This window comes from Lissotriton helveticus, chromosome 1_2 (genome assembly GCF_964261635.1).
Source record: "Lissotriton helveticus chromosome 1_2, aLisHel1.1, whole genome shotgun sequence".
Classification (NCBI taxonomy): Eukaryota; Metazoa; Chordata; class Amphibia; order Caudata; family Salamandridae; genus Lissotriton; species Lissotriton helveticus.
Window position 1 is genome coordinate 398,853,860 of NC_136058.1, and position 19,245 is coordinate 398,873,104.

At 48.7% G+C, this 19,245-nt stretch overlaps 1 protein-coding gene across 1 annotated transcript in view; it reads right to left on the reverse strand.

The window, feature by feature from the left end:
- Positions 1 to 19,245, reverse strand: part of LOC144806386 (uncharacterized) — a 64,603-nt gene that overhangs the window by 39,412 nt on the left and 5,946 nt on the right. Inside the window, exon 2 of the mRNA XM_078672753.1 lies at positions 17,630 to 17,680. The gene's annotated coding sequence lies outside the window, so the exon portion shown is untranslated. The remainder of the gene's footprint in view (positions 1 to 17,629; positions 17,681 to 19,245) is intronic.

A 19,245-nucleotide genomic window follows, 5' to 3' on the forward strand; every position in this document is an offset into this window, starting at 1 on the left:
AGGTCTGGAAACTGCCCCAGCAACTGGCGGCAGTCTTCCTGTTGCTCAGGGGTCAGGGTGGGTGAGAGGTTAACTCCATCCACTGACCCATCTTTCTCACAGGCCACTAAGAGGTCAGGAAGAGGCTCAGACTCCTCTTCCATTCCATCATCAGTGGCCAACAGCATGCCCACTTCGGACCTTTTCAAGTGGGGCTTGAGGCGGTTGACATGTAAGACCCTTAAAGGATTCCTGGGCGTCTTCATGTCCACCAAGTATGTCACTGAGCTCTTGCGCTCCACAACCTCAAATGGGCCTGTCCACTTATCCTGAAGTGCACAGGGTTCCACTGGGGCCAAGACATACACCTCCTGTCCAGGCTGAAGCTCTACCAGAGTGGCATTCTGGTCGTACCACCGCTTCATCTCCTCCTGGCTTGCTTCCAGATTTGCCTCAGCAAGTTGTCTGAAGCGCCTGGTTTGGTTTCTGAAGGCCAGCATGTAGCTATATACATTCTGGGGAGGTTTCCTGGGAGATTGCTCCCAGCCTTCCTTTACCAAACTCAGTGGTCCTCTCACGGGGTGGCCATACAGCAGCTCAAAGGGGCTGAACCCTAGAGACTTCTGTGGCACCTCGCGGTATGCAAAGAGCAGGCATGGTAAGAGGACGTCCCACTTACGCCTCATTGGACCTTCCAGGCCCATGATCATGCCCTTCAGGGTTCGGTTGAATCTTTCAACCAACCCATTTCCTTGTGGATGGTAAGGTGTGGTGAACTTGTAGGTTACACCACACTCTTGCCAAAGGGACTTCATATACTTGGATATAAAGTTGGTCCCTCTGTCGCTCACCACCTCTAGAGGGAACCCCACTCTGGAGAAAATTCCCATTAGTGCACGCCCCACCACGGGGGCCGTCACTGTCCTCAGAGGGATGGCTTCAGGGTACCGGGTGGCATGATCCACCAAGACCAGGATGAACCTGTTGCCCATGGCTGTCTTGGGGTCCAGAGGCCCAACAATATCAATACCCACTCGTTGGAATGGCGTACTGACCACAGGGAAGGGTTGGAGGGGAGCCTTGTTCTTCCCTCCGCTCTTCCCACTTGCCTGGCAAGTTGGACAGGTCCTACAATGAGCATCTGAGCTCTTGTGCATTTGGGGCCAGTAGAAGTGGGTGACAAGCCTGTCATAGGTCTTGTCCATCCCCAAATGTCCTGCTAAAGGCACATCATGAGCCAGTCCCAGTAGGAAGGCTCTGAACTTCTGGGGTACCACCAGCACACGGGCTGACCCAGGTTCAGCAGCCTTAGGCTCTGAGTACAGGAGGTCATTCTCCCAGTACACATAATGTGTTTTGGCCTGAACACCATTGGCCTGGTCTGCAGCCTGCTGCCGCATACCCACGAGAGAAGGGCATTCTTTCTGCTCCCTGCAGAATTCCTCCCTGGAGGGGCCTCCTTCTTGCTGCCAATGGGTCAGCTCAGGCAGGTCCCCCAGTTCGGCAATCTGTTCCCCAGTAGGCTCCAGGGCATCCCCCTCAAGGTCTGCTTCCTCCTGGACCGTGGGAACTTCAGGGGCCGGTTTCCCGCGCGCCCTGCGCCTTCTCCCTAAGGCCGGTTCCTGGGCCTCTCCGTCAGGCCCCAGGACCTCTTGATCACCCCTACTGGCTGCCATTGACCGGGTGGTCACGCACGCCCAGTCAGGTAGACCCACCATCTTCAGGTGAGTCGTTTTCTCCACCTTTTCCCAAGGGGAGTCCTCCAAGTCATTCCCTAGCAAACAGTCAACAGGCATGGCTTTCCTCACACAGACCTGCAGAGTACCAGAGACCCCCCCCCACTCGAAGGGAACTTGAGCCATCGGACACTGACTCTCTGAATTGTCAGCGTTGACAACCCTACAGTAGGCATGGGGTACAACCTGCTCCTGAGACACCAGGTGATGCCTCACTGCAGTCACACTGGCTCCTGTGTCTCTAAGAGCCTCAGCTTTCTTACCATTGATGGTAACCACCTGCCCATATTTTTTAGTGTTAGAGGGCAGGTAGCTTGTAGGGACCATCTCACTGTCTCCTAGTGAGACTAGGGTCATCTGAACAGGATCTCCACCCCCCGGGACCATCACTTCTTCTCCTAAGTGAACACTGGTCACTTGTCGGGGCGGAGCACCAGTGGGTGCTGGTTTTCCAAACAGGCGACACTTGGGGTCACTGGCTATGTGCCCCGGGTCACCACATTTGTAACAATTGAAGGGCCCCTTTGGAACAGGTCGACCTGTCGGGGCCCCATTCTGCTTAGGGGGTGGGGGAGGCTGAGAACCTTTCTGCTGGTCCCCTTGGGGATTACTTTGGGGGCCTTTTTGGAACCCTTTCTGTTTTCCCTTGTCCCCCCCACTCTTCTGCTGGGGACCCTGCCCACCCTTGGCGGAGTCTCCCACTGGACCCTTGTGGACCCTGGTGCTGAGCCAGCGGTCCGCCTCCTCAGCAAGTTTCCTCGGGTTGGACAACTTGCTATCAATCAGGTGCTGGCGTAACTCAGGAAAACATTGATCAGACAAGTGCTCCCATGCAATTAAATCAAAGAGACCTTGAAAATCATTCACTTTGTTACCCTTCACCCAACCATCCAGTGCTCTGCAAAAAAAAGTCACAAACTCCACATACGTATTCCCAGGCCGCTTATTACACCCCCTAAACTTCTGCCTATACATTTCAGGGGTAAGCCCATACCTGGTCATTAAAGCTTCTTTCATATGGGGATAGGATCTCTGGTCTTCAGTGGGCAAATCTAGCAGGGTGTCCCTTCCTTCGCTAAGGAACCTTCCCCATAACCCCGCTCCCCAATCCTTCTCAGGGACCCGGTGGGAAAGCATGGCTACCTCATATGCCCTAAACCACTGTCCTATGTCATCCCCCTTAAAGAACTCTTTAACTACATCTTTGGGGATGTGCACTCTTGACTCTACCTGCACCGGCGTTGTGCTGCCACCAGAGGGAGGATGATCCAAGGCTTTCTCTTTTAGACTCATCTCCCTCATTTTCATATCATACTCAAACTGGAGTTTTCTTTCTTCCAGAGCCATTTTTTTGCTTTCAAGCTCCATTTGGCCCTTCAAATTCAATTCTGCCATCTTGATCTCATGATCCCTGGTTGCCTGTCTGTCTGCCAGCTCCTCTGGCGACAGGCCTCTGCCAAAGCTAAGAACGCTGTCTGGTTTTTCCAGACCCACAGGATCCACAGGTGCATTCTGATCCTCAGGTGCCTTCCTAGATTCAATCCAGGCTCTCATGGCCTTGTAGAACTCAGGTTTGTTTCTGCATCCTGCGTGTGGAACCTTGAGTTTCCTGCAAAAATAACTCAACTGCTTCTTTGTGTAGTCATCCAGCTTTGATGCGTCCCATTCTAGCCCCTGCGCACTAGAGGCTATGGACTCTCCTCCATCAATGCTGTTTGTGCCAGGCATGTTTGCAACACTAGGGATCTTCTTCTTTAGCAAAATTAAAAAATCAAAAAGTCTGTGGCTAAGTTACTGGACTGTAATCACTATGCAATGGTCAGTAGCTAAGGTAAAACACTGCAAATGTAAATTCGCGAATCCTCACCGCTGCGTCCAATGTAGGAAGGGGGAGTCTCTGGTTGGCGCAGTGCGACACTGGCGACAATCAGGGCCTCTCTCTTCCTCGTCAGGGCTGAGGGTTACCTTCAAGACAACCTCTGCTTACCCTCTAGGTAGTGTGGCTTAAGCAGTCTTAGGCTAATCTCTGGGGCATGTAGGGTTAAACATTTGCAATATCATACCATCACAACCAACCCACCACACAATGACACCAAACTGTATTTGTAAAAATATATGTTCTTTATATAAATCTCAAGCAGGCTTGTAAATACAGTCTTGGTTACTTCAAATGCAGGTTCCAGTTACTCTTTATGAAAAAGGCACAGTTCTTGAATAAATGCGGTCTTTTGGGCCTTCTGCCCAGCTTTACGAAGGTTCAAGGGTCTTAGAGCGCTTCTAGGCGCTTTCCGCTGTCTCAGCTGCCGAAATGAGCTACCCGGCGGGGCCTGACTCGGAAGAGGGGGCCGCGGGCCTTCGGGAGCGTCAGGCGGGGCCTCGGGGGCCAAGAGCAGAGCGAGCCTCTGCTTCAGGGGCGGCTCGTGCTGCCAGCGGTTGTGCGGCTCCCGGGGTGCCGGAGATCAGTCAGCGCGGTGCGAGCTCGGGTTGCAGGACGCTCGCACCGCGACGGGCCAAAGACAGTACCTTGAACTTCTTGGGGTGATCTTTGAAGAGGACGGCTGCAGGGGAGGGAGCTGTCCCACGTCGCGTTGCTTCCTTAACGGGCGAGGCGAGCTGCGGCTCTAGGCAGCAGGTCACGGGTCACCCGGGGCGGCGGTGCTCGATGGGGTCTCAGGTCCTTCGCTCAGTCTCCTCTTCGGTCCTGACGGCGGCGGCTGGGTGTGGCGCAGTGGCAGTACGGTCCCCAAGTGCGGGACGTACCCAGCCAAAGTGCCGGTCGCGGTGCTGTCCCTTCAGCGGGGCGGCAGGTCAGACGCTGATAGCGAGGGAGATGACAAGGGCGGCAGTCCGTCTTGGCGGGGGAATCTACGGCGCTTGGGCCCAGTAGACTTCGGCGCTTGGACCGGACGGGTCCTCCGTTACTTTGCTCTCGTGGGGCCAGGTGCAGATGCCGTCACGGTGTTCAGTCCAGCGGCGGGCTGGGCTTCACGTTGTTATGGCGATCTGCTCACCCACGGTCACGGTGTGCAGGGGGGGCTTGATGCTCTTGTCTTCCTCAGGCAGCGCTGCAGCGATAAGCAGCACACACAGCAGATGCTTTGGTCAGGGGTTAGCGCTCACTGTTCCTGGAGCGCTGGTCAGGGGGCAAGTTCAGCAGCAAGCCCTTGGAGATCTTTTTAGCAGAGTTTGGCACAAAGTTCAAAATAAAGCAAAAGTCTCTTGTAGTCTTTTCTCTTCCTCTCCTTTGGCAGCAAGGCACCAGACACAGGCCAGAGTCAGCACTCCTCCTTGTAGTCCTTCCCGGTCCTTCTCTTCGGGCAGAGTTTCTCTTGTAGCACAAACAGGATCTAATTTACAAGGAGCAGGGCTCCTACTTTTATACCCAGTTTCTTTTGTTCTAGCAAGCCAGGGGGGCCTCTGCATAACTGCTCCAGTCTCTGAGTACTTGTTGTGGGTACTTGTGACTTCTGCATTCAGTGTGAGGGCAGGCACATCAGCCGCTCCCCAGGGGGGCGGAGCCGGCATTGAGAGGGCAGGAGTGGCCTGAGCACTTTGTTTACAAGCTTCGGTCCTTCCTGGGCCAGGTGCAGGCTGAGTCATCAGTCGCTCCCCAGGAGGGCGGAGCCAGCATTGTGGTGGCAGGGGCACAGCCTGATGCATCATTCAGGGGAAACTCCCACCACCCATTAAGGGGTCCTCCTGCTAATCACTACCTGTCAACTCCCAGCCCTGTCACTCACACACACCAGACAGTCAGATCCACATCCAAGCAGAGGCGGGCTGAAATGGTTAGGCAAGCAAATGCTAACTTTCTAAAAGTAGCATTTGCAAACACAGGATATTAAAATAAACTTTACTAAAAGAAGTATTTCATTATTCTGAGTTCAGGCATACTAAACACGAATTTCTACCATGTTCCCTGAGCCTGCTGGGATTATAGAGTGTAATAATTCCAGCAGCTCATCTGGCCTAGAAGGGAACAGGTAGCCTTACAATAGTGAAAAACGAATTTGGCAGTAATTCACTACTAGAACATGCCACACACATCAGGGCATGTTCTACCTTACACTTACAATGCACCCTGCCCTCTGGCCTACCATAGGGGTGACTAACATGAAGGTTAAGGGAAGGTTTAGGGGCTGGCAAGTGTGTGCACTTGCCCAGCCAGGGTGACAGTACCAGACTGCACGCAGGTTCTGCAATGGCAGACCCTAGACACATTTTAAGGCTGCTTCTGTGGGTGGCGCAACCAGCGCTGCAGGCCCACTAGCAGTATTGGCATTCACAAGCCCTGGCACTCCTAGTGCACTTTACTAGGGACTAACAGTAAATCCAATGAACCAATCATGGACATCAATCACATGTACACTTTACAGTAGGGAGCACTTGCACTGCGGCACGGGTTGGCCGTGGCGCAGTGCCCTGAGTAGCAGACACCAGCAAAACATTTGAGGCACAACAGCAAAAAGTGGAAGGGAAACTCACGCCAAGGTGCCAGGTCTAACATGCAGCCTCCTCAAGGCTCACCAGTCACATCTACTTCTCCTACTGTTCCTTCTACAACTTCGCCTAGCGCACCTTCTATTTCTTCCGATACTAGTTCTGCGAACGCTTCTGTTTCTGCTTTGCGTGACTCTGTTCTGACATCAGTTATTCCTCCACTTTCACCTTCCGTCTGGCATAAAACGGCCAGCATTATTACTAACATTCCTTCACCACTTTTTCGGTCGCCTAAAACGACCCCTAATACGGGACTAAGACAGTTACGAAGCCAAATGCCTGATTATCGAGAGAGGGAATGCCTGAATAAGTTAGCACGGAATTGGGCTCTGGATACAGCCAGATATGATGTAGAGTCCGTCATGAACGTTTTCCGTCAATGGGATGAACCGACGCAAAGATATGTTTTTGAACAGATGTGTGTTTTTCTGTGTGAGGATTTGGAAGATAATGGTCAAGAGAGCAACTCTCGAAAGTTGTGTAGTATAAGATTTAAATTCGGGGAAGGCATGATTGTAGGTCCCGATGTCGACAAAGCAGTTGAGGTATTATTATCATATCGAAGCACAGGTGGTAACTCTGGGTCATCGTCTGAATGTGGTACGTCTAGTAGGAAAAGAGCGAAACAGTACCCCATGAGAGAGGTTCCTCCTGTTTGGAGGGAAGGTGATGCGAATGCTAATCCACCAATTCTGCCCCATTTCCAGCGTGTATGGGTACATGTCCCATGGAAAAGATCGGAAGTATTAGCACTCAAACAGTCACTACCTGACCCTCGTAAGAACCCAACTGGGTATTATAAGGAGTTATCGCAAACTGCAAGCTCATGTATAATGAATTTAGCAGATGTAGACATGTTATTTGGGAACGTTGTTCCACATCCTTTATGGAGCAAGATACGTCATACGGATCACGATCAGGAACTAGGTGACTCATGGGCGAACATTGCGACTACAGATGCTAGACAAGTCGGTGGTTTTAAACCTGAGCCATTAATAGCTGAACTTCCCGGTAGAATTATAGCGTACATGAAGACAATAATGCCTGAAGTACGCGTAAATTGGGACAAGCTATCAGCATGTAAACAAAAGAAAGATGAGAATGTGTCTGACTTTTTCACGAGATTTGAGGAAACATTCACCGACCACAGTGGCCAAGATATGGCTACCGAGGGTGGCCAAAGATTGTTTGTGGACAAGTTCGTACATAATTTGCTCCCTGAACTATGTAATAAACTAAAAGACTCTGAGAGTGCTTGGGCTGTCTCTACGTCAGCACAGATTTTAGCTACAGCCCAGTACTATGAGAATAGGCGTGAAGACGAGCTAGACAAGGCAGATAAAAAGACGAAAGATTTGAAAACTAAGGTTCTCTTCCAGCAGGCCTATCCGCCTCGCACGGCTAGTCAGCCCGACTATCAACCGCGACAGCAGTATTCGAGGAACGCGCAAGGTAACGAGTTTTCCCACCAGCGTCCTACATATGGCCCGAATCAATGTGCGTATTGCAAGGAAGAGGGTCATTTTAAGGATAATTGTCCGGCTCTTGCGCGACGTTTAAACGGTGGTCAAGGTGTAAGGGGGAGAGGTGTTCAACATGCCCCTAGAGGTAGAGGCCGTGGAAATTTCACTCAGAATACAACTTCTTTTCCGCCTCAGAAGTCCATGAATAGCTTTGACCAACAGAATAATTCATCGTCTAAATCAGCTCAGTACTATGCTGACGACTATTACGCTGAACACGAAAATGAGGGTAACGATTGCTAGGACAGCCATGGACAAAGAGAGGGAGTTGTTCCAGTAGATCAGGATGGACCTTATGTCGAGGTGATTACCTCAGGAGTGTCAGAGCCATTTCTGCTGGATACTGGTGCTACGAAAAGTTCTATTATGCACTCGAAACTTCCTGGCACACCTTTGTCTGGCGAAATGAATGTCTCTGTAGGTTTCTCTGGCGCCCCTGTTAGAAACCCGATCTCTAGTCCTATGTCTCTTTCTGTTGGCCCATGCGAATTAGAAGCACCCCTCATTTTGACAACAGGTTGTGGTGAAAATTTGCTAGGTTTGGACTTACTAAAAAGGTTATATGCGACCTTGTACTGTTCTCCCTCGGGAGTACAACTTACTTTAGGCAAGAAGGTCATTTCTTCGATGTATTTATCAAAGGAAAATATTCCAACTGAATTATTGTCACTTCCTGATATACTCTGGGCTAATGGTTCTAATGATGTAGGTCGTTTGGAGATAACACCATATGTCATAACTTTGAAAGCCGACGTTAAGTTGCCACGTATTCCCCAATACAAAATATCTAACGAATGCGAAAAAGCGTTGTTGAAAATTGTTCATGATTTGATTGATAAAGACGTCATCGAAGAAACAACAGGAAATGTCTGTAACAGTCCGGTTTTGCCCGTCTTAAAACGTACTGATCCTTCACAACCCCCTGTGTATAGGTTCGTGATCGACCTCAGAGAAGTAAACAAGATAGTTATCCCACAGTTTCCAGTCGTCCCCGACATTACTGCTTTATTGACAATGGTTCCAGCTTCAGCAAATTGGTTCTCGGTGATTGACCTGAAGAACGCTTTCTTCAGTATCCCGATTGCCGAGGAGAGTAGAGATATTTTCGGATTTAATTTAGGAGGACGAAGCTTCCGCTTCAAGTGCGCTCCTCAAGGTTACTGCGAAAGTCCATCCATATTCAGTCAGGCCCTGAAAACACAACTAGACACGATTGTTCTACAAAGTGGTTCAACTCTGATTCAGTACGTAGACGATCTGCTGATCGCTGCGGACACTGAAGAAATTTGCAAGAAAGCTACGTTATCATTATTGCATCACTTATGTGACATGAAGCACAAAGTCTCCCTTTCCAAACTACAATTTTGCCGACAAGAAGTAACCTACTTAGGTCACGTCTTGTCGAAGGAGGGAAGGAGACTGACACTAGAAAGAATACAGGCAATTGCAGAACTAAGTGCCCCAAGGACACAGAGAGAAGTTCGAGCTTTTTGGGGCATTACATCGTACTGTAGACAATGGATACCGAATTTCTCACTGCTAGCTAAACCCTTGCTGGCACTACTCCGTAAAGATACGCCCAATCCTATGCCCTGGTCTGAAGATTGTCAGACGAGTTTTCACAAGTTGCGTGATGCATTGTGTTCAGCCCCTGTGTTGGGAAACCCCAACTACAGTAAGCCTTTTACATTATATGTCCATGAGAAGGAAGGTTGTGCATTATCAGTCTTAACACAACATTTTGGGAACAGACAGCGCCCATGCGCGTATTTTTCGGCAACTCTGGATCCTGTGGCTAAGGCACTACCAAGTTGTCTGAGGGCTACCGCCGCAGCAGCTGTCTGCATTCGACAATCCGCTGGATTAGTCATGAATAATACTCTGATCGTTATGGTTCCGCACGCAGTAGACATTTTACTAAACAGGACGAAGACACAACACCTTACTAGCGCTCGACTATCCAGTTACGAACTGACGTTGCTAGCAAGCCACATCCACATAAAGAGGTGTGATACACTGAATCCCGCAACGTTATTACCCATTCCGACAGGAACAGACAAGAGTGATAAACATGACTGCTGCTTTAGGACAGAAGAAGAGACAAAAGGGAGAGTAGACTTACAGGACACTCCCTTTCCTGAATGCAATGATACTTTATGGGTTGACGGTTCATGTTTCAAGTTACCGAATGGTGATACGACTGCCGCATATGCTGTAACAACATTACACACCATTATAGAGACCGCACGTATTTCCCACAACTCTGCACAAGCTGCGGAAATTATTGCACTTACCAGAGCATGCGTGTTAGCAAAAGGAAAACGAGTGAATGTGTACACGGACAGCCAATACGCCTTTGGCGTGGCTCACAGTTTTGGGAGATTATGGCGTGAACGTGGTTTCCTTACCTCACATGGTGCAAAGATACAACATGGTCAGCTAGTTAATGAGCTCCTTGAGTCACTGACCATGCCACTAGAAGTTGCCATTATGAAATGCAGTGCACACAAGAAAATTCAAGACGATATTGGCCGCGGGAATGCATTTGCAGACGATGTTGCGAAAGAGACCGCAAGGGACACGATGAGTCGAACGTATGTTGCGGGTCCCGCTAGATGTACTACTGATGTGGGAATGTGTGAGGACACCATTGAAAGCGTAAAATGCATACAAGCTGAGGCAACTGAGAATGAGTTGAATGAATGGAGAGAAAGTAAGGGTAGATTGGATGCGAATGGTTGTTGGGTCGAATTATCGGAACACCAGCGATGGCTACTACCTAATGCATACGTACTTGCAGTAGTAACAATGGCTCACGGCATGGCACACATCAGTTCGAAAGGAATATGTAAGCTATTGGCCCCAGTATGGCAGAATAGCAATATCCCAAAATATGCAGAAAATATGGTCAGAAACTGTATGATATGCCTAAAACACAATCCCGGTAAAGGAACTCCAACTCCAGCTGGTCACTTTGCGCCTCCTACGTATCCGTTCGAGGTTTTGCAGCTCGATTTCATTCACATGGAAAGGTGCAACAATCTAAAGTATGTGCTCGTTGTTGTTTGCGCTTTTTCAAGGTGGGTGGAAGCGTACCCCCTTAAAGACAATACTGCTATGACAACTGCCAAAGCCCTTGTCAAAGAGTTCTTCCCGAGATTCGGTATGCCTAGAATTGTCTGGAGTGATAATGGAAGTGAATTCATAGGACGAGTGATGAAGAGAGTGTGTGAGTGTCTAGGCATACACCAGAAATTCCACGCTGCAAATCACCCCCAATCAGCTGGATTAGTAGAGTGTTACAATGGCACTTTGAAACTCAAGCTAGCCAAGATCCAAGCCAGTACAGGTCTTAAATGGCCTGACGCCTTGCCCCTAGCACTCTTGTCAACTAGGATGACCGTCCATTCCAGATTAGGTCTTAGCCCCCACGAGATCGTGTTTGGCCGCCCAGCCAACGTCTGGGGCGTGCCAAGACCAAAGAAACTCCGTGAAATAGAACACCCCGTACTGCTTGATTATTTGTGCGAATTGACAGCTAAATTACGTGTTTTACACCAACAGGTTCACAGTTCCTCTCCGCCAGCCTCTGACGATCCAGGTCATACAATCAAACCCGGTACGTGGGTATTGGTGCGGAACTTCCAGCGCACCAACAACGGACAGCCGAGGTGGACCGGACCATACCAGGTACTTCTTTCCACGAGATCAGCGGTTCGGGTGGACGGCAAAAAGAACTGGGTGCATGGGACCCATTGCAAACGGGTCCCTCTGCCCCTTCCGTACGACCGGTGGGTCGATAAAGGACTTGCCGACTCTAAGACTGATTCCGTACCTCGTTTCATCCCTTTCAGCGATGCACGTTTAAAAGAGACTGGTACCGAAAAGGAGAGTGATCGTATTTTGCAAGGACGTGTGTCACCATCTATGCAATTGGACACTACCGAACCTGAGACATTGTTTAAAGACCACACCGTACCTGAGAAGCGACGATACAACCTGAGATCCAGCCCCAGGGACTAATAAAACCTTGATCTAATGTGATTTCCCTTTTCCCCCAAGAACTATTTTTATCTTCCAGCTCTCTCGTCCCAGGGAACTAGCTCATTTTTTGATTTTCGAACCGCCATCCGGTTCCGCTGCTAGGGTCGCGGTTGAAGTGTAGGGAGTGCAACCAAGGAAGTTCTAGGTCCACGGTTCTGGTTGGTCCGAGGGAGTCACCCCGGACCGAACGGAGCGCGCTCCCTGGCAGAATCAACCTACCACCGCGGGCAGCAAGTAGAGGATGGAGTTTCCATGGGTAGAGAGACCTGTCAAGCTTACGAACTTTGAAAAACAATTGTGTACTATACTGTCCAAGAAAAGATTTTTAATAATATGTGTTCTAATGCTGTGTAGCACTGTGATGCTTTTGATTGGTTATGCTCTATTCGTATTTCAAGTTTCCCTACTCTCAAATGACACTCTGCCGACGCCTTCTCCCACTCTCTCACCACATTCTTTTCACCCTCTACCTGAACACGAGTCTGCCAGAAGGCTCGAATTTGTAAATAACTCTTTCATCCAACTCCTACACCAACACCAGTCTATAATGAACACATCAAACTGTTGGATATGCGGACTCATGCCGCACACGACGGATAAGGGTATCCATTACTTCATCCTGCCATTTAGTTATTATGGTTCTCTGTGGGCTTTTCAGACCATGTTTCTATTCGCCCTAGAACCATACCCGACCCGTTCCACTGAAAGCGATTCCAGTAACAAGGCACTAATAGCAGGGATAAGAAATATGAGTAGAGAGTTCGACACATATATGACTATCCCCAAAGATGAACTGACCCCATACACTCGTTGGAACGTAACCAAACATGGCGTTTACCTGATCAAGAGCCAGGCAGCAAAGAAATCCCGCCCAGTTTGGATAGTGCCCCACCGAGGTCACCTATGTTTACAAGGTATTGGTAGAGATCCCACTGCACAGTTAGGAAAGAGCATTTGCACAGAAACATATGTGCTCGCCTCCCGAACTCCCCCTATACTCTTAGCAGCCAAAGGCACGTATTTCGTCTGCCACGACCAAGCCTATACATGGTTACCCCCTGACTTCTCAGGCACGTGCTTCATCTCATTTCTGCTGCCTCCTACCTACACGGCCCGAGCAGATTACCATCGGACAAGGACAGCTAGAGGTGTCGTGAGTAAAGACGACACCGCGGGTCAGGAATTCGCTGACTTCACAAAAGGTTTTCTGCCCTTTTGGGGGCCTATGGTGAACAGCAGGAATATTCGCCAGTTAGCAAGGATAGTTGAATCCGCCGTGACTACAACGGCCGGAGCACTTGGCAATTTGACAACCGAGCTTCAGACGGATCGACTTATGACCCTTCAGAACCGAATTGCCCTTGATATCATACTCGCCGATCGTGGTGGTGTGTGTAGAGTCATCCAATCCAGTTGTTGCATATTCATCCCTGATAATGCACCGACAGTATACCAGGCCATCTCTAAACTACATGAAATATCTGGTTCCCTTCACGTTGAGAAAGGGGACTGGTCCTTGCTAGGGTGGTTCTGGGGACTGATCGCTGCCTGGGGATGGAAAACGCTAATCTTCATTGGGATGATCTTAACACTTCTGTTTATGTTCTGCCTATGTATCCAGTGCGCCCCTGCACTCTGTGGCCTCTGTGCTACTTCATGTGTACGGAAGCCTGCGTCAAGGGACGAACTAAGCAACAGGATGATGTTACAGCAGCATCTCCACGAATTCCTTCATACAGATTTGGACTCGGATTAACATGAGTTATTGCCTTACATAAGGGCAAAAGGAGGGTCTGTGGTTCTGAAAATCTGGACCCTATTGTTATCCCAATATCGAGGTCCAATACCCGTGTCACAAAATATCAACGTACCATGACGAATTTAGTGTCCGTGAACCGATAATGATTAGGACATCACTCCTATGTATTTGCGTGACAATCGAGGGTAGCCAACACCCCTAAATCGTAGTTTCCGTCCCCATCCCTTAGACTCCATTTTGTGAACGGCATCCATCTTACGTCTTGCCCTCATGTTAAGTCAATTAAAGGTCGAGCTTGATCCAAAAGGACACGTCCACCTTCCCTGGCTTCCCCCTGACCTGTCCAAACTGACTCCATTGCCTTAAGCCAAACCTGTTTGGGCGGCTCCCCGCCCAGTGGCCGAACACGATACTATCGACACATAACATTCCACAAACCATTCACCCCATACAGAACATGCTTTCTACAAACATGCACCTGTCCATACTTCTTCTTTATGGCCAGTTTTATGACTGGGTGGTACCTGCCTTTATTGGTGTTTCATCGATATCTGATGGGAGTCCCGGATCTTGCTGGGTAATCTGTCACGAACTGGACATCTAAAATGTGGGTTTGCTTACGTGACGCTGCACTTTGTATTATTACAGAAATATGTTTACAGCCATATCATAAACTCAAGAATTCTTGCTTGAAGCCATTATTTCTGTATAAAAGGAGAAGACTGGTTCTGTAAAAACGAACACGTACAGTCTCCTGAGAATACATGACCCGTGTTTGTCGTGCTTCTAGGACACGTGTTACTTGGTAGCTACCAATAAAACTTGATCTCTGACTGCGACTAGAAGACTCATTGTTTCTGTGGTCCGGAACAAGGGAGAACTCAGAGGTCTTCGGGTGTTGTCCCCTGGCACCACCGGGTTCCTAAAAACCCGGCACCTCAACTGATGAAGGAAGTCTGTAAATTGCTAGATTTGTCTCACATAAAAACCTCAGCCTACCACCCCAAACGGATGTGTTGGTAGAAAGGTACAACAGGACCTTAAAAACAACCCTAAAAAAATGCTCTCTATTGAACACAAAGACTGGGACCAAGTCCTACCGTTAGCACTATATGTACTGAGGGCCCAGGTACAAAGTAGTTTAGGTTGCTCAGCCTTTAAACTGCTGTACGGCCGACAAACTCGGTCCCTCTTGGAAATAACGAAGGACACTTGGGAACAAGAGAAACACCACGAACAGAAAACCCTACTAGAGTATACTCAACAGCTGAAGTCCAAGCTCAGCAAACTGAGAGATTTGGCATACTCTTCTTTAGAAAATAGCCAGAACAGGCAAAAGAAATATTATGACAAAGGCAAGAAATGGAGAACCCTAGAAAAGGGAGACTGGGTTTTAGTGTGTTTACCCTCCTCCACTAATAAATTCAGGAGTGAATGGCTGGGTCCCTATCCCATAGTAGACACCATAGGGAGAACCACTTACAGGGTCCAGATCTCCCCTTCGAGGAGGCAGACCTTTCACATCAATCTAATAAAAAAATGGATAGGTCTGATACCCACGGTAGCTCAATTCGGAATCCCTACTGGGTCAGAGCAGAGCACCTTAGAACAACTGCCTGTTAATGAAGAACTTACATACACCCAGAAAACTGAGCTCCAAAACACCTTACATCCCTTCTCTCCAATGTTTTCGGACCTGCCAGGACGAACACATTTGATAGAGCACAAAATAGAAACAGAACCAGGGAAATGTATTAAACAAAAACCCTACAGGGTGCCGGCAGCACGACGACAGGATATAAAAAAGGAAGTACAGGACATGTTCAAGTTGGGGGTTATCCGTCCATCTAGAAGTAACTGGTCGTCCCCTATTGTAATGATTCCTAAACCGGACGGGACGACCCGGTTCTGTATGGACTTTAGAGCTTTAAATAACATCTCCTCCTTTGATGCCTATCCCATTTCCCGGGTGGATGATTTAATAGAAAGGATAGGCGAAGCTTAGTTTATTACCACGCTAGACCTCACTAAGGGGTACTGGCAGGTACCACTTAGGGAAGAAAATAAACGAAAGACTGCCTTTGCAACAGAGGAGGGCCTATATGAGTTCAACGTCTTGCCCTTTGGGCTACATGGAGCGCCTGTGACCTTCCAGAGGTTGATGAATACCATCCTACACCCCTTTTCCTCCTTCTGTTCCGTCTATCTTGACGACATTGTAATTTTCAGCAATACCTGGTCAGACCACTTAACACACTTAACAGCTATTCTGGAAGCCCTACACAAGGCAGGGTTACACATTAACTTAAAAAAATCTAGAGCGGCATACTCCAAGGTTAAATACCTGGGGTATATGTTGGGGGAAGGTGTTATAGCCCCTAAAGAGGAAAAAGTAAAAGCCATCATGAATACTCCCTTCCCCAAAACAAAGAGAGAGATACGAGCCTTTCTAGGCCTTATAGGCTATTACAGGAGATTTATAGACAACTTCGCAGTGAGAGCAGCTCCGCTCACAGACCTTTTAAGAAAGGACATTAAAACTCCTCCATCCTAAATCCTTCGGAGGAGGCTAAACAAGCCTTTAAGACCCTTAAAGTGGCCATCACTACAAGCCCAATTTTGATACCTCCCAACTTCAGTAAACCTTTCTCTTTAGCCACGGATGCTTCGGACATGGGCTTAGGAGCTGTATTGTACCAAATAGGAAAAGACGGATTAGAACATACGATCCTCTACATTAGCCGGAAACTACATCCTAGGGAGTGCAAATATCCCACGATCGAAAGAGAATGCCTGGTGATAAGGTGGGCGGTGGAGAAATTAAAGTACTACCTAGAAGGCAAGCATTTTGTACTTTATACAGATCACGACCTGCTACAATGGATGAATAGGACCAAAGCCCATAACCCTAGAGTACTCAGGTGGTTCCTTTTTCTACAACCTTTTTCTTTTTCAATACAACATCGAAAGGGCACTGAGAATGGAAACGCTGATTTCCTATCCAGACAATTAATTTTTCCCAATCGGCAGAAACCAGGGGGGAGGAATGTAACACTGGGCAGGGGACGGGAGGAAAAGAACCGGATAATGTTGAGTGGTGGCGTAGTGAACTGACGTCCTCCCCCGCTCTGCCTCATTATCAGCATGACTGGAACAGGGGAGAATCCTGTTCCTGGGAACTAGCCGACGAATTGGATGACGGCCCCTTTAACTGGAAGACACACGGGTACGCAGCTCCACCCCTAATGACGACGCAGGATTCCTAGTGGGTAAAAACGCGGAAGAAGATGTCCTGGCTTGTGACGTCACCGACCAAGGATCGAGAGTGGGAGAGCGGCCCGGAGGAGCAGAGAACGGAGCTGTTGGAGGCGAACCCGAGGATGACAGGAGTAAGCCAGGAGGCCACCGGATCCGTGAATCGCCGTGCCACACTCCCGAGGGAGGAGTGTGGCTACAACAGGTACGGCAGCATTTGGCGGGCTGGGTAGGAAGACGGGGTTCTTCTAAACCGTAGCCGCAAGTGCGCCAGAATATCTGCCCAACCTTTCTTTGTCGTCACCGTGTAAATATACCCCTCCTCACCAGTAATCACGCCTCTGCACCCTCGCACGTTTAATAAAGTGTTTAGCACCTTAGCACGGGTGTCCCCTGCACTTGCCCAGTTCCCTGTGGGAGAGTCCAGATAGAGTACATATCCTGATGATCTGTACCTGTTTCTTTTCCCTGGCGGAGTTCAACGAGGAGTTAGGAAGAACGGAACATCCCCTGAAGTCTGCTTCTTAACCATCTGGAAACAAGACCATAACCAGGCGCCATCACGGACCCCAGAGCTTTTCAGAGAGACACCTTGACAACCCGCCATAAAAATACGTTCTCCAAAATAAAACCTTGCCTACCCCGAACTGGTCTTAGGTCTCTTCTTGATCCCACGCCACAGTCACACACTACAACATCTTTCCCTTTAAACCGAAGATAACAGCCTACAATAATAAAATAACCAAAAAGCAACAAAACTAGGAAATGCATTTCCAAAAGCTGCAAAAGAGAAACAGTTAATACAAATGAACAATATTAAACTTTGTTGGTACCTTAGTAATGTGCTTACTTCTGGGCTTCACTCCATCTGCAGCAATAACGCTCTGAAAGGAGAAATTACTGCTGTGAGTTTCAGAGTCTTCAGTATTACTGGTCTCAGTCACGAAGACTGTGGTGTCGGAAGATAACTTTCTCTTATTTGGCTTCATAGATCCACCAGTCACGCCATCGCTATTAGCAGACAGGCTACTGTCAGCAGCATCATAACTTCAGGCAGACCAGCAAAGCGGATCTCACCACTCACATTGGGTGAACAGACTTGTCTCTGCTACATACATCCACTCTGTTCTCAAATTTGCTTGGGGCTGTCAAAATGCAAAGAGCTGCAGTATATTCGCCACACTTTCCTGACTACCTTGTTTTAAAAAGTTGTGACATTCAAGCGTTATTCTTGGTTCATCTCCAAGCTGAATTTCTTTAGAGATTCTATTGCCACACAATACTATTCCCATATTCCAGTTTGTCCACAGGGTGCTTCAAGCCTGGTAGGTTGTCTCCTGCCTGTTTTGCAGATAATTTCAGATAGTTTCTGTAAGAAACTGAATTATTATTTACGGTGGATGAGGAACAATCACAACCGTTGTCAGAATGAACTTTCAAAGCCATTCAATTAACCTAGGATCAACCCCCTGGTACCTAAGCACGGAACAGGCAGGCTTAACTTAAGGTAATATGTAAAATATGTATGCAGAAACCAAAAAAGTAAAAGTCAAAATGCAAAACAATAAAAAACCCAAACCAAAATAGAAAAAAAAAGTAAAATGTATTGAACAAAATGACAAAATCCAATAAGGGGCATGAGATATGAACTGTAACGCTGTAAGAATCACAAGGTGCCAATGGATGAGGGGCCCGGGCATGGATTAGTTTCTCTGGAGCTGACTGCCAAGTCTGAGTGAACTTGTTCTCCCTGTTCAGCAGGAAGTCACTATACCGGAGGAAGGGCTTTAAGTGGAATGAAAAACCTTGTGATGGCTCCCAGAGGGACGTGGTCGATGTAATGAAGGGCGTGGCTTAAAAACCCAAACTGAAAATCCATGCTCGGCATAGTGTGTCGCCCCACTGGTATTTTGCTGCTTCGCCATTCCATCCATAAACAACAAGTAACATTACATCTACTACAAGCCAGGACTATTGGCTTTGTCAATGGTTGTTAGTTGCATAAGATAAATATGCAACATCGATGGCTTCAAAGCTTGAGGGGGGCTGCTAAGGGTTAGAGGGGGCTGCGAGAGGTGAGAGAACTGTAGCTGGTGTGAGAGCACGCTGCAAGGGTGTAATGGGTGCTGCGAGGGTGTGATGGGTGCTGCGAGGGTGTGATGGGCGCTGCGAGGGTGTGATGGGTGCTGCGAGGGTGTGAGGGGCGCTGTGGGGTGGTGAGAGCATGCTGTGATGGGTGCAGCTGGGGATGAGAGTGTCGCTACTAAGGGTGAGAGGGGCTCTGCTAGAGGTGAGAAAGAACTCCAGGTGGTGTGAAAGCTGCACAGCTTAAGCGAGAGAGGGCCTGGTGGGGGTAACAGATGTGCTGAAGAGGGAGCGAAAGGGCACTGTAGTAGACACGCAGTAATTCGGGGGTTAGAAGGGTAACACAGGGTTCGGGGACATGGGC